The sequence below is a fragment of the Ascaphus truei genome, chromosome 8 (genome assembly GCF_040206685.1).
Source record: "Ascaphus truei isolate aAscTru1 chromosome 8, aAscTru1.hap1, whole genome shotgun sequence".
Classification (NCBI taxonomy): domain Eukaryota; kingdom Metazoa; phylum Chordata; class Amphibia; order Anura; family Ascaphidae; genus Ascaphus; species Ascaphus truei.
Window position 1 is genome coordinate 98,623,656 of NC_134490.1, and position 11,549 is coordinate 98,635,204.

The window sequence follows — 11,549 nt, forward strand, 5'->3', positions numbered from 1 at the left end:
CATGTGCCGGTCATCTATCGCCCATCTACCTCTACTCATCCCCCTTCTGCCCTTCTCTCTCACTTTGAATCCTGGCTCTCTTTCTTTTTCTCCTCAGACTCCCCTGTTCTTCTCCTTGGGGACTTCAATTGCCACATTGATGACCCTTCTCTCCTTTGGGCTTCCCGCTTTCTTTCTCTAACCTCTTCTTTTGGCCTTCAACAGTGGACTGCAGCCAGCACCCACAAGGATGGCCACTACTTAGACCTGGTTTTCACTAAAAACTTCTCTCTCTCCGATTTCTCAATTTCCCCTTTTCCTCTCTCGGACCATCACCTCATCTCATTCTCTCTATCTCGCTGCTCCCCTTCTCCACCTCCATCTACCCCCCGGTTCAGCAGAAACCTGCGCTCAATCCACTTGCCTGACTTTGAGTCCACTTTACGCTCCTTCCTCTCCTCTCTCAGCTCTGCTACAGACCCTGACAACCTGGTCAGGAACTTCAACTCTGCCTTGTCCTCCTCTCTTGATCTACATGCCCCGCTTTCTCTCTGCTGCCCTCGCCCTTCTAACCCTAGACCCTGGCTAAATTCCCACACGCGCATGCTGCGTTCCTCCACTCGTTCCTCTGAACGCCTCTGGAGGAAATCTCATACTCTCGCAGACTTCCTTCACTACAAATTTATGCTGTCTTGTTTCATCTCTGCCCTCTCTCAGGCTAAACAAACCTACTTTTCATCACTACTCAACATGCACAAGTCTAACCCACGCCGACTGTTCTCTGTCTTTGATACTCTACTCAAACCACCCTCAGCTGCCTCTCCTTCCTCCATCTCCGCTCAGGACTTTGCTGACTATTTTAAGGAAAAGGTGGAATCCATACGTCAGAACATCCCCTGTTTCTTCCTCCCATCCTACACCTCTTCCTAACTCTCCTCCTGCCTTCCTTGACTCTTTTTCCACTGTCTCAGAGGAGGATGTTTCGCTGTTGATCGCCTCTTCTCCCTCTACCACTTGCCCTCTTGACCCATTCCCTCCCATCTCCTAAAACCTCTTGCTCCTACTATAATCCCTACGCTCACACACATTTTTAACTCCTCCCTCTGCTCTGGAACCTTTCCATCCTCCTTCAAACAAGCAACAGTCATACCATTACTCAAAAACAGCAAGCTTGACCCTACCTGTCTTTCTAACTATTGACCTGTCTCCCTCCTGCCTTTTGCCTCTAAACTCCTTGAACGTCTTGTATTCTCTCGCTTGCTCCATTTTCTCAACACCTATTCTCTCCTAGAACCTCTACAATCTGGCTTCCGCACTGCTCACTCCACGGAAACAGCCCTCACTAAAATAACTGACAACCTCCATGCTGCCAAAGACAGAGGTCATTACACTCTGCTCATATTACTCGACCTCTCTGCAGCATTTGACACCGTGGACCACCCTCTTCTCCTCCACATTCTCCATACTCTAGGTATTCGGAACAAAGCTCTATCCTGGATCTCATCCTACCTCTCCCATCGTACTTTTAGTGTCTCTTCTACTAACACCTCCTCCTCCTCCTCTATTGATCTCTCTGTGGGGGTACCCCAGGGCTCTGTCCTGGGACCTCTTCTCGTTTCTCTGTACACACTCTCTCTAGGTGACCTAATAACATCTTTTGGGTTTAATTATCACCTCTATGCTGACGACACACAAATATAATTTTCAACACCCGACCTTACACCTGCTGTACAAACCAAAGTTTCTGAATGTCTCTCTGCTATTTCATCCTGGATGGCCCTCCGCCGCCTTAAACTCAACATGGCTAAAACAGAGCTCCTCGTACTTCCTCCCAAACCTGGCCCTACTACCTCCTTCCACAATACTGTTGGAACTACGATCATTCACCCAGTAGCCCAAGCACGCTGCCTAGGGGTCACACTCGACTCCTCTCTCACATTCGCCCCTCACATTCAAAACATTTCTAAAACCTGTCGCTTTTTCCTACGCAATATAACAAAGATACGCCCTTTCCTCTGTTGCTCGACTGCTAAAACTCTGACTCAGGCCCTCATTCTCTCCCGTCTATTACTGTAACCTCCTGCTGTCCGGCCATCCTGCCTCTCACCTGTCTCCCCTACAATCTATCCTAAACGCTGCTGCCAGAATCACTCTACTCTTTCCTAAATCTGTCTCAGCATCTCCCCTCATGAAATCCCTCTCCTGGCTTCCAATCAAATCCCGCATCTCACACTTTATTCTTCTCCTCACTTTTAAAGCTTTACACTCTTCTGCCCCTCCTTACATCTCAGCCCTAATTTCTCGTTATGCACCATCCAGACTCTTGCCACTGACTGCCCCACACCTCTGGAATGCCCTTCCCTTCAGTACCCGACTAGCACCCTCTCTATCCACCTTTAAGACCCACCTTAAGACACACTTGCTTAAAGAAGCATATGAATAGCACTGTGGATATTCTGAACACATGATACATAAAGCTTGGCCCCCTGCAGACGCACTTACCAGAACTCCCTCCTACTGTCTTTGTACGTTCTCCCAACCTACCAATTAGACTGTAAGCTCCTCGGGGCAGGGACTCCTCTTCCTTAATGTTACTTTTATGTCTAAAGCACGTATTCCCATGCTCTGTTATTTATTTGATTACCACATGTATTACTACTGTGAAGCGCTTTGTACATTAATGGCGCTATATAAATAAAGAGATACAATACAAAGGTCAAACCTGTTCTGGAATGGCCACGTCCCATCGGCTTAAAGGCTATCCAGCGTTTCTTGGGATTCGCCAATTACTATCGGCGCTTTATCCCAATATTTTCCTCGGTTCTGGCTCCCATCACTGCTCTGACCAGCAAGGGGGTGGACCCTTCCCAGAGCCCGGCTGAGACCATAGAGGCCTTTGAGAGACTTAAAAAGGCATTTGCATCAGGTCCAGTCCAGGATTTCCACCCTCGTTTAAACGAATGTGTTGTTAATTTTTATGGGTGGGGGATATGGGTACAGAAAAGAAAAGTGGTTGGAGGGTACATAAACAGGAAGTTTAGTAAATACATTTGGTTACGTGTTTCCAACGTAACTTTTCTACTCTTTATTTGTGATGGTGATGGCCTTGATCTCTTATTTATTTGAAGAGGGTTTCCCTTTATCCTGGTATTTGAACTCATATGCTTTTGGGCTTTGGATCTTGGCGATTCGGCAGACGCTCCCTCTTTTTTAAAGGCGTCAGATGATAAAAATACCTGAGAAATTATAATCTATAAACTTTAGTGTGGCATTATGTTTTCAATGTGTTTTTTGCAATAGTTCTATGTCCACCTGCGCTTTTTTTTATAGTCCATCATTGCCAATTTATGCTTACGTGGGCAATTCAACCGTTAATGTTATGTGACAGTATCTTAATGACCATCTAAAATGAAAACTGGATTTGCTTTAGGAGCTATTACATGTATTGTATGCACTTTGAATAACCATTTGCAGGATGTAGTGGAAATAAAATGATAAGGAGGAATTAACATACAATCTCTTGGGAAACACAACGGACTGTATTAGAAACAGGGCAATCTAGAGGAAAAACGTAATACAGATCGTCTGCCCTTTATATGGGGCATATTTTGAAGAGGCAGGCAGGGTATGAACTTGTATAGCATTCAAGGAGGGAAGTACTCCCACAGATAATGGGATATCTTTTATTGGTTTAAGCCTGAGAGATTAAAAAATTTTTTTTATCTTAAAGCAGCCATAAATTATATAAATGCCCTAGTATTTTTCAAGAATTATTTGTTTAAATTATAACTTGGTGACAGAGTGTTAAATTCTGTGGGTCATGAAAAAAATAAACACAAAAACCTTTACAAGTATTCACTGTAAGCGAAAGGATACATACAAAGAGACATACCACTGAAACATGCACAGAGAAAAACAATAGCAATGTACCAACTCCCAGTATTGTCCATATTAATCACAGGTTACCTTTGGTTGGCTAACTAACTTATATGGAACTTTTACCTCAGTTATGCTTATTACTCTTTGTACAAGATTCAGCACCTGCATGTAAGGTGAGATGTCTGTACAGTTGACTTGCATGGTACATGACATATTTAAACCAGGGTCAGATGTAAAAATGTATAGGGAGAGGGAGTGGCTCAGTGAGTAAAAGACACTGAGAGTTTGAAGCAGGGGAGCCTGGTTCAATTCCCGGTGTCGGCTCCTTGTGACTATGGGCAAGTCACTTTATCTCCCTGTGCCTCAAGCACCAAAAAAAACCCCATAGATTGTAAGCTAACCTGTGCCTGCAAAATGTCTCTGTAAAGTGCTATGTATAACAGCAGCGCTATACTGTACAAGAACATGCTATTATTATTTATAAGAAATGTAGCACATTTAAAAATAGGACAATCAAAAACATCATGTTGTCAATTAGTTATGCAAAGGTGCAAATACTTATAGAGCCATTGTTTAGTGAAGTGCAAGTTATGTCAAAATGGTTTCTTAAAATTCACAGAAGAATTGCGAGCTATGTTTAATTGTTGGCTGATCCATGTGTCCTCATAAAACGTAAGGGGTTACTACTGTAAATGCCACATTTAACAGAATAACTCTCAATGCATATAATGCACATTCTTCTAAATGCAAAATGAAACAATACATAATTGAAAAGGGACAAATTGCTACACTAGACCCCATAGACATTTGTAGGATCACTCTCGTGAAAATCAGAAAACTCACTCATACTGTAAACTGGTTTAGAGCAGCGTCCATTGTTCAATCTCTGAACGTCTCCATTAGGCCGAGTCCACGGTCCCTGCTGGCGTGCTGAGGCGCGCTGAGGCGCAGGGAAAACGGGTGCTTTCCCTGGCCTTGCGGTTGCTTACCGCAAGCGCTCTCAGCAGCCGTCAGGGGGCGGTCCGGGGGCGGTCCGGGGGCGGGCGCGTCACTGGCCGGGGGCGGGCCAGTGACGTCACGGAGCTGGTTCGCCCTCATTGGGCGAACCGCTCACGTGACCGGCCTGTCTCGCCGGCAAGCGGGGGAATTTTAAATTCCCCCAAGACCTGCGCTTCCGCAAGCGCGCGGAAGCGCAGGTGAGCCCCTACTAAAGCCGCTCTAATTGCGGCTGTAGGGGCTCAGTGCTGAGCGGGAGCGCGCCTCACCGCGCTTCCGCCAGCAAGCACGTAACATGGCAGAGGCCTTATGCTCCCCAATTAGATGTTGGTCTTTAAAATGATGTCTTCTTCAATCAAATCCACTTATGTTGTCAAGTGTGAAGATTACATTTCAGTTCCATATTTGCTAGGTTTTAAAGACGTTTTTGCAATAGCTGCTTTTGTATCTCATTAAATAATGTTGTTTTTTTGAAGAAATAGAGGGGAGAAAATAGAATGCACAATATTCTACGATTAAGATGCTTCCCCGTGATTTTCAATTTCAGAAATTGCACCATTAAGACCCCAGTCCCACGTAGCCAAAGAAATTGGATTTCCAAATAACTGAAAGTGGTGTTAAGCCATAAGGCATTCAAGGGAACTCAGTAAAGCAAACCTTGCTATTCAATGGCTAGTAATTATGGCCCAGAGGCCTCATTTAAATGTCTGTGTCATAGTATAAATTATTTCGAATAGCTTTTTAAATTGAGGTCCAAGAATCTAACATAAAAAAAAACCTCAAGGACAAATTCCATGAAATGTGCAATATATGTTTTTTGTATAGGGTTGGGCGATAACAAAAATCTCACCATGAAAACGATATTAATACATTTGTCGCGATAAATGTACTTACTGTATGTTTGGTAGAACACACAAAAAACACCCCCAAAAATAAAATAATGTATTAGTGTTTTAGACCTTTTATTATAATCTGTAATTTATTTGAAAACAATTTGCAATAAATGTAAAAAAAAAAAATATTTTGAATTGTTTGCCCCCTGCAGCGGGAGCTAGGTGAGTACAGAGGGGGGTGGGAGAGAGCGTAACCACTTCCATAGATGCATGAATTTGAAACTCTTCTATGTGTCACTTTTACAACAATATTGCTTTTAGCTACGCTTTATACATAGTTTTCTCCTCCCATTGCACTCTTTGTCCTTATCAGAGGACTGAGCAGGAGAAGGGGCCCGGGGTTTCTTGGCCTGTCAGCATGAAAGAAAGTTCCTGCTAAACTCACAATTAGAGCTAGGAAATCTAATGGCCGAAGTCTCAGATAATCAAAAGATACACTTATGGAGGGAGCACACCCAGGCTTTTAATACTTAACTTAATACTTAATTTCAACAATCAAATAAATGCTCACAATAACATACTGTAACTTACCACAGAAAGGGATCAGTTACACCGTGATAAGGATTTGGAATGTTTATTCAACGTAAGGTTACAAAGATGCAATATGTAACGACACGCTGTGTCTAGCAACTGACTATTTCTGGGATGCCACTCCATCAGGCAGCGAGATCACTAATCGACATATGCAGCTGTGATTAATGAGTCACATATGAGGCTAGGTCAGTAGGATAGCATCTCAGGTGTAACATGGTTAGTCCTCTCTCCCCCCCCCCCCCCCCTTGTCACCTAAGTCCTTAGCAGTCTAGGCTGTGACAGGCAGTTCTGTGGGCAAGTGACCCACCTCATGCTACTCTGAGTGACCGAGGAGGTTGTGACTCATGGTCTGTGTGCAGCCTATCAGGGTACAGAACTTGAGCCCGCCCTTCTGGTTCCTCAGAGAGGCAGTACCAAAAGGAGTGGAAGTGTGTGACGTCTCCTCCCGGCTTGGAGTGAGAGGCCAGTCAGCCCCTCATGGGCTGGCTGGTCCACAAGATCTGAGGCTCTCCAATGCAGAGCATGCACCATCCAGAGACCTGGGATTCTCTGAGACCCATGAAGCCGTGAAAGACCACCTGCTGCAGTGATGCAATAAAGTCCTTTGTTCATTTATACCCCTGCCTGAATTCCAGTCTCTGGGCAGGGAGGTTTGAGAGTTTGCTTTAGTGGGAACTGCCTTCAAAAGCCCTGGAGTCCACTGAAGCTGGAGGCGCTGAACACCAGAAAGAACATCAGAGGTCACCAAAAGCCTGTCCTGGTCTCCAACCCATCACAGACAGCTCAGCTCTCCTGGACCATCACAGGTACGCGCACCACAACACCTTGTAGCTGAAGCAGTATCTCCATGAGGGTGGGGGTACATGTGTTACACAGGTATAGTGTAAGACTTTACCAATGGATCAGTAAGTTAGCCCTGTAGATTTACAGAGCCAACTCCTCAGTACTATCCACCTCGGCCTACAGAGTTTCTAGGACCATTAAGAAACTCCAGCTCTAACAGGCTGTCTAATTGCTAGTATGATAGCCACTGTGTTAGTGAAGTCGCATATGAAACCCAATCAGACGAATAACACCAAGGTGCAGAATTAGTCTAATTCCATTAAAATATTGCGTTATCTCCACAGACCAACAGAGCAAAACCCTCAGCACACAACTACACTAGCAGCCTAGACTTCCTGGTTAAAGCGTCATTCCGCCCTACGTGTTTCGCTCATAACGGAGCTTCGTCAGGGGTGTGTAACCTGAGACATCATAACTACTGCTTTATATAGCATTCCGCTGCCATGGCAACTAACAGCAGCAGAGCGCATCCGCTATCAGAGGTTAGTTTCGGCATTGATGGCTGCGCAGTAGTTAATTAGGAGTGACTATTGACATAAGTGAAAAAATGGTCAATGCTGTAAAGCAAATACAATGCGAGAATGGTCATTGTGATATAATGCAAAATAAAAAAGAAATCAAATTAATAAAGACTAATAATATGTATGGTCTTGTACATTTGTTGTGTCCGTTTCTATACTGATATAAAGGTAGAATAAATGAGTACTTCAGTATTAGGTGATACCTTTTTTATTTGGACCAACAATTTATATCATAGGACAAGCTTTCGAGAGTTTTCCTCTCTTCCTCAGGTCTGTGATACTGATTAACAAAGGAACCTATGGCTAAAGCAGGGGTAAGGAGATATGAAGGATGGATATAAAGGTATATATAATATTTAAACAAAAAACATACTGACTGTAAAATACAGAATCAAGTATTTATTTGTTTGATAGTCATGAAATCATTGTGGAATGTAGTATTTGGCTTAAAAGGCCGGGAATAACTGTGCTTTATTACGCAAGGATTTTGTTAGAGAATATATATATATATATATCAAGTAAAAAGATCCCTTGTGAGCACATTCACATGTCTTAGGTCTGCAGCCCTGCCTTTCATCATTATCACCTAGCATACAGTGCTTCCACTGCAGCACAGCTTTTAAGCACAGCATGGGATTAGATGCAAAGCCAGAGAAACCGCTCACAGACAGACGTTTCAACCTTTTGGGTCTCATCAGTGTGAGGCTGATTGTACTGGCTTTGCAATTTTCAAGGCTGGGTAGGTTTACCACGCACATTTCAAGTTATGGTGGGTGAAAAAGGCGACAAGAAACCACAACCGTATAGTATGCTCTACCGTGGAGGTTTCTTGTTGCCTTTTTCACCCAACATAACTTAAAAAAAAATATATATATATATATCTTAGTTGCAAATTGATAGGGACAATAAGACTATTTAATCTCGAAACTACTGCTATGACCCTGGAGAAATCATCAGATTCAAAATACACTAGATAGACTTCTATGTATGCATACCCTGTTGGATTTTGAAGTACTGTATCATGATATCACATTAAGATATATAATCAAAGTCCATTTTAGAGACAGGGGGTGTATGTAAACCCTTCATTAATGCAAAAAGGGATCAATGTCTTTAAACAGTAGATCCATTCAGACTCTTTTCCTAGTAGTCTGATATCTATGTCATCACCACTCATAGTACTGTGGAGATGATCGATCACTGCAAAGGTTAAACAGTTCACGTCACTATTATGTTGAAGATTAATGTGACGTGCCACTGGGGTGTCTTGTTCATTAATAACGGCGTTTGCGTGTTCCAGAACACATCTGTGTAACTGTCGTATAGTTTTACCTACATATCCTAGGCCACATTTGCATGTTATCAGATAAATCACATTGTTGGTTTTGCAATTTATAAAATGCCTGATTTTGTGGGATTTGGTGTTGTCAGAATTGTTAAATTACTTGGTTAGGTTGTTATCTTTGTTAAACTCATGGAATATTTGTAAATTAGTTTTGCTGACCTGAGGAAGAGTGTATAAATCTCGAAAGCTTGTCTTATATTAGCAATTGTTAGTCCAAATACAAAAGTCATCACCTGATTGTGTATTGTATATATGTAAATGAATGATCAAAACTATTGATTTCAGCTCTAACACTTGGGTGGATTGCTTTTTCAATCCCGTTTTGCAGCTGTTTTCCAGATCATGGGGAGCGTAGGTCATATGAAAACATAAAGAACATACAGATATATCTGTGACAATATGTGGACTGAATATGTGAATCCTCAGGGATTTGCTCACATATTCCCTGTTCTTTTTAGCATATCCTAAATCAGTGGCAGTAATGTGTAAATCCTTGTCGTCTCAGAGTGGGGCAACCTTTATAAATAAAAGGACGGCCTTCATCCTGGCAGTGGCAAGTGCAACTTTAATTTACTTTATGCTGGCTGGATAATGTTTTGGTTTATTTTTTAATGGGCAAATGAGCTATTATCCAGATAAGGATGATAGGGATTTTGCCCATTACTGTACTGTCCAGACCTGTACTTAGCAAGCCGCTAAGGTAATGACGCTGCTTGTATTTTATTTTAATATTACAGTATTGTAGCAGGGGTCTCTGGACCTGAACCGCATACATTTCAGGTCCGGGGACCCCCTGCTTCCCGAGTTACAGGCCCCGTTATGGGGTGTCGGTATCCCTCTTCTATGTTTAAATGTCCCGCTCACGTTGGCCGTGGCGCGGGAGAATTTAAACGTGGCAGCTGGGATAACGACACCCCATAATGAGGCCTGTAACTCGGGAAGCAGGGGGTCCCCGGACCTGAAATCAATGCGGTTCAGGTCCAGAGACCCCTGCTACAATACTGTAATGTTAAAATAAAAGCCCCCCGATCGCCTGTTAGGGAGTGTGACTATTCAGTCTATCTCTCACTGCGCGTCGCTTACAGACAGATTCACACAGCACGAGTTCCATTGAAACGCAGGAAACCCCGCTGTGTTAATCCAATGGGCCATTGCAGCCGGCTAGGCCGTGGCTGCGGTGAGTTGCCTAGAGATGGGTTATTTCCCTCAATGGCTGAAGACTAAATTCAAGACTGCATCTGTATGCAGTATTTGCAAGGAGCGCTCACATGTATCCAGGCAGTCAGTTACCAGGGTGCCCAGACTGCCACAGAAAGCAGCATTCAATCAGGAATAATATTAATAGCCGGCACTCCAGAGGACTTGGGGAAAATATAGGAATGTATTAAGTTATCAGATCAACGTTTCAGTCCCTGTTAGGACCGTTGTCAAGATACAAAAATCAGTCACGAGAGTCACGTAGGAACTTCTTTTTCTTTCCTTTCTTTGAGTTTAAAAGTAAATCCATCTAGATTGTTGTTCAATCTAGTTTCAAATTGACTGAACTCAGTGAATTTATTCCATCTGTCTACTTCGTTTTGTTTGGTAACCAAATTGTCAGACTATTTGTAGTCTTTTTTACTTTAGTAAGTAAACAATGTATATACCAAATCATGGTAACAATGTATATACCAAATCATGGTAACAATGTATATACCAAATCATGGTAACAATGTATATACCAAATCATGGAAACAATGTATATACCAAATCATGGAAACAATGTATATACCAAATCATGGAAACAGTGTATATACCAAATCATGGTAACAATGTATATACCAAATCATGGTAACAATGTATATACCAAATCATGGTAACAATGTATATACCAAATCATGGTAACAATGTATATACCACATCATGGTAACAATGTATATACCATATCATGGTAACAATGTATATACCAAATCATGGTAACAATGTATACCAAATCATGGTAACAATGTATACCAAATCATGGTAACAATGTATATACCAAATCATGGTAACAATGTATATACCACATCATGGTAACAATGTATATTCCAAATCATGGTAACAATGTATATTCCAAATCATGGTAACAATGTATATACCAAATCATGGTAACAATGTATACCAAATCATGGTAACAATGTATACCAAATCATGGTAACAATGTATATACCAAATCATGGTAACAATGTATATACCACATCATGTAACAATGTATATACCAAATCATGGTAACAATGTATATACCAAATCATGGTAACAATGTATACCAAATCATGGTAACAATGTATATACCACATCATGGTAACAATGTATATACCAAATCATGGTAACAATGTATATACCAAATCATGGTAATAATGTATATACCAAATCATGGTAACAATGTATACCAAATCATGGTAACAATGTATACCAAATCATGGTAACAATGTATATACCACATCATGGTAACAATGTATATACCAAATCATGGTAACAATGTATACCAAATCATGGTAACAATGTATATACCAAATCATGGTAACAATGTATATACCACAT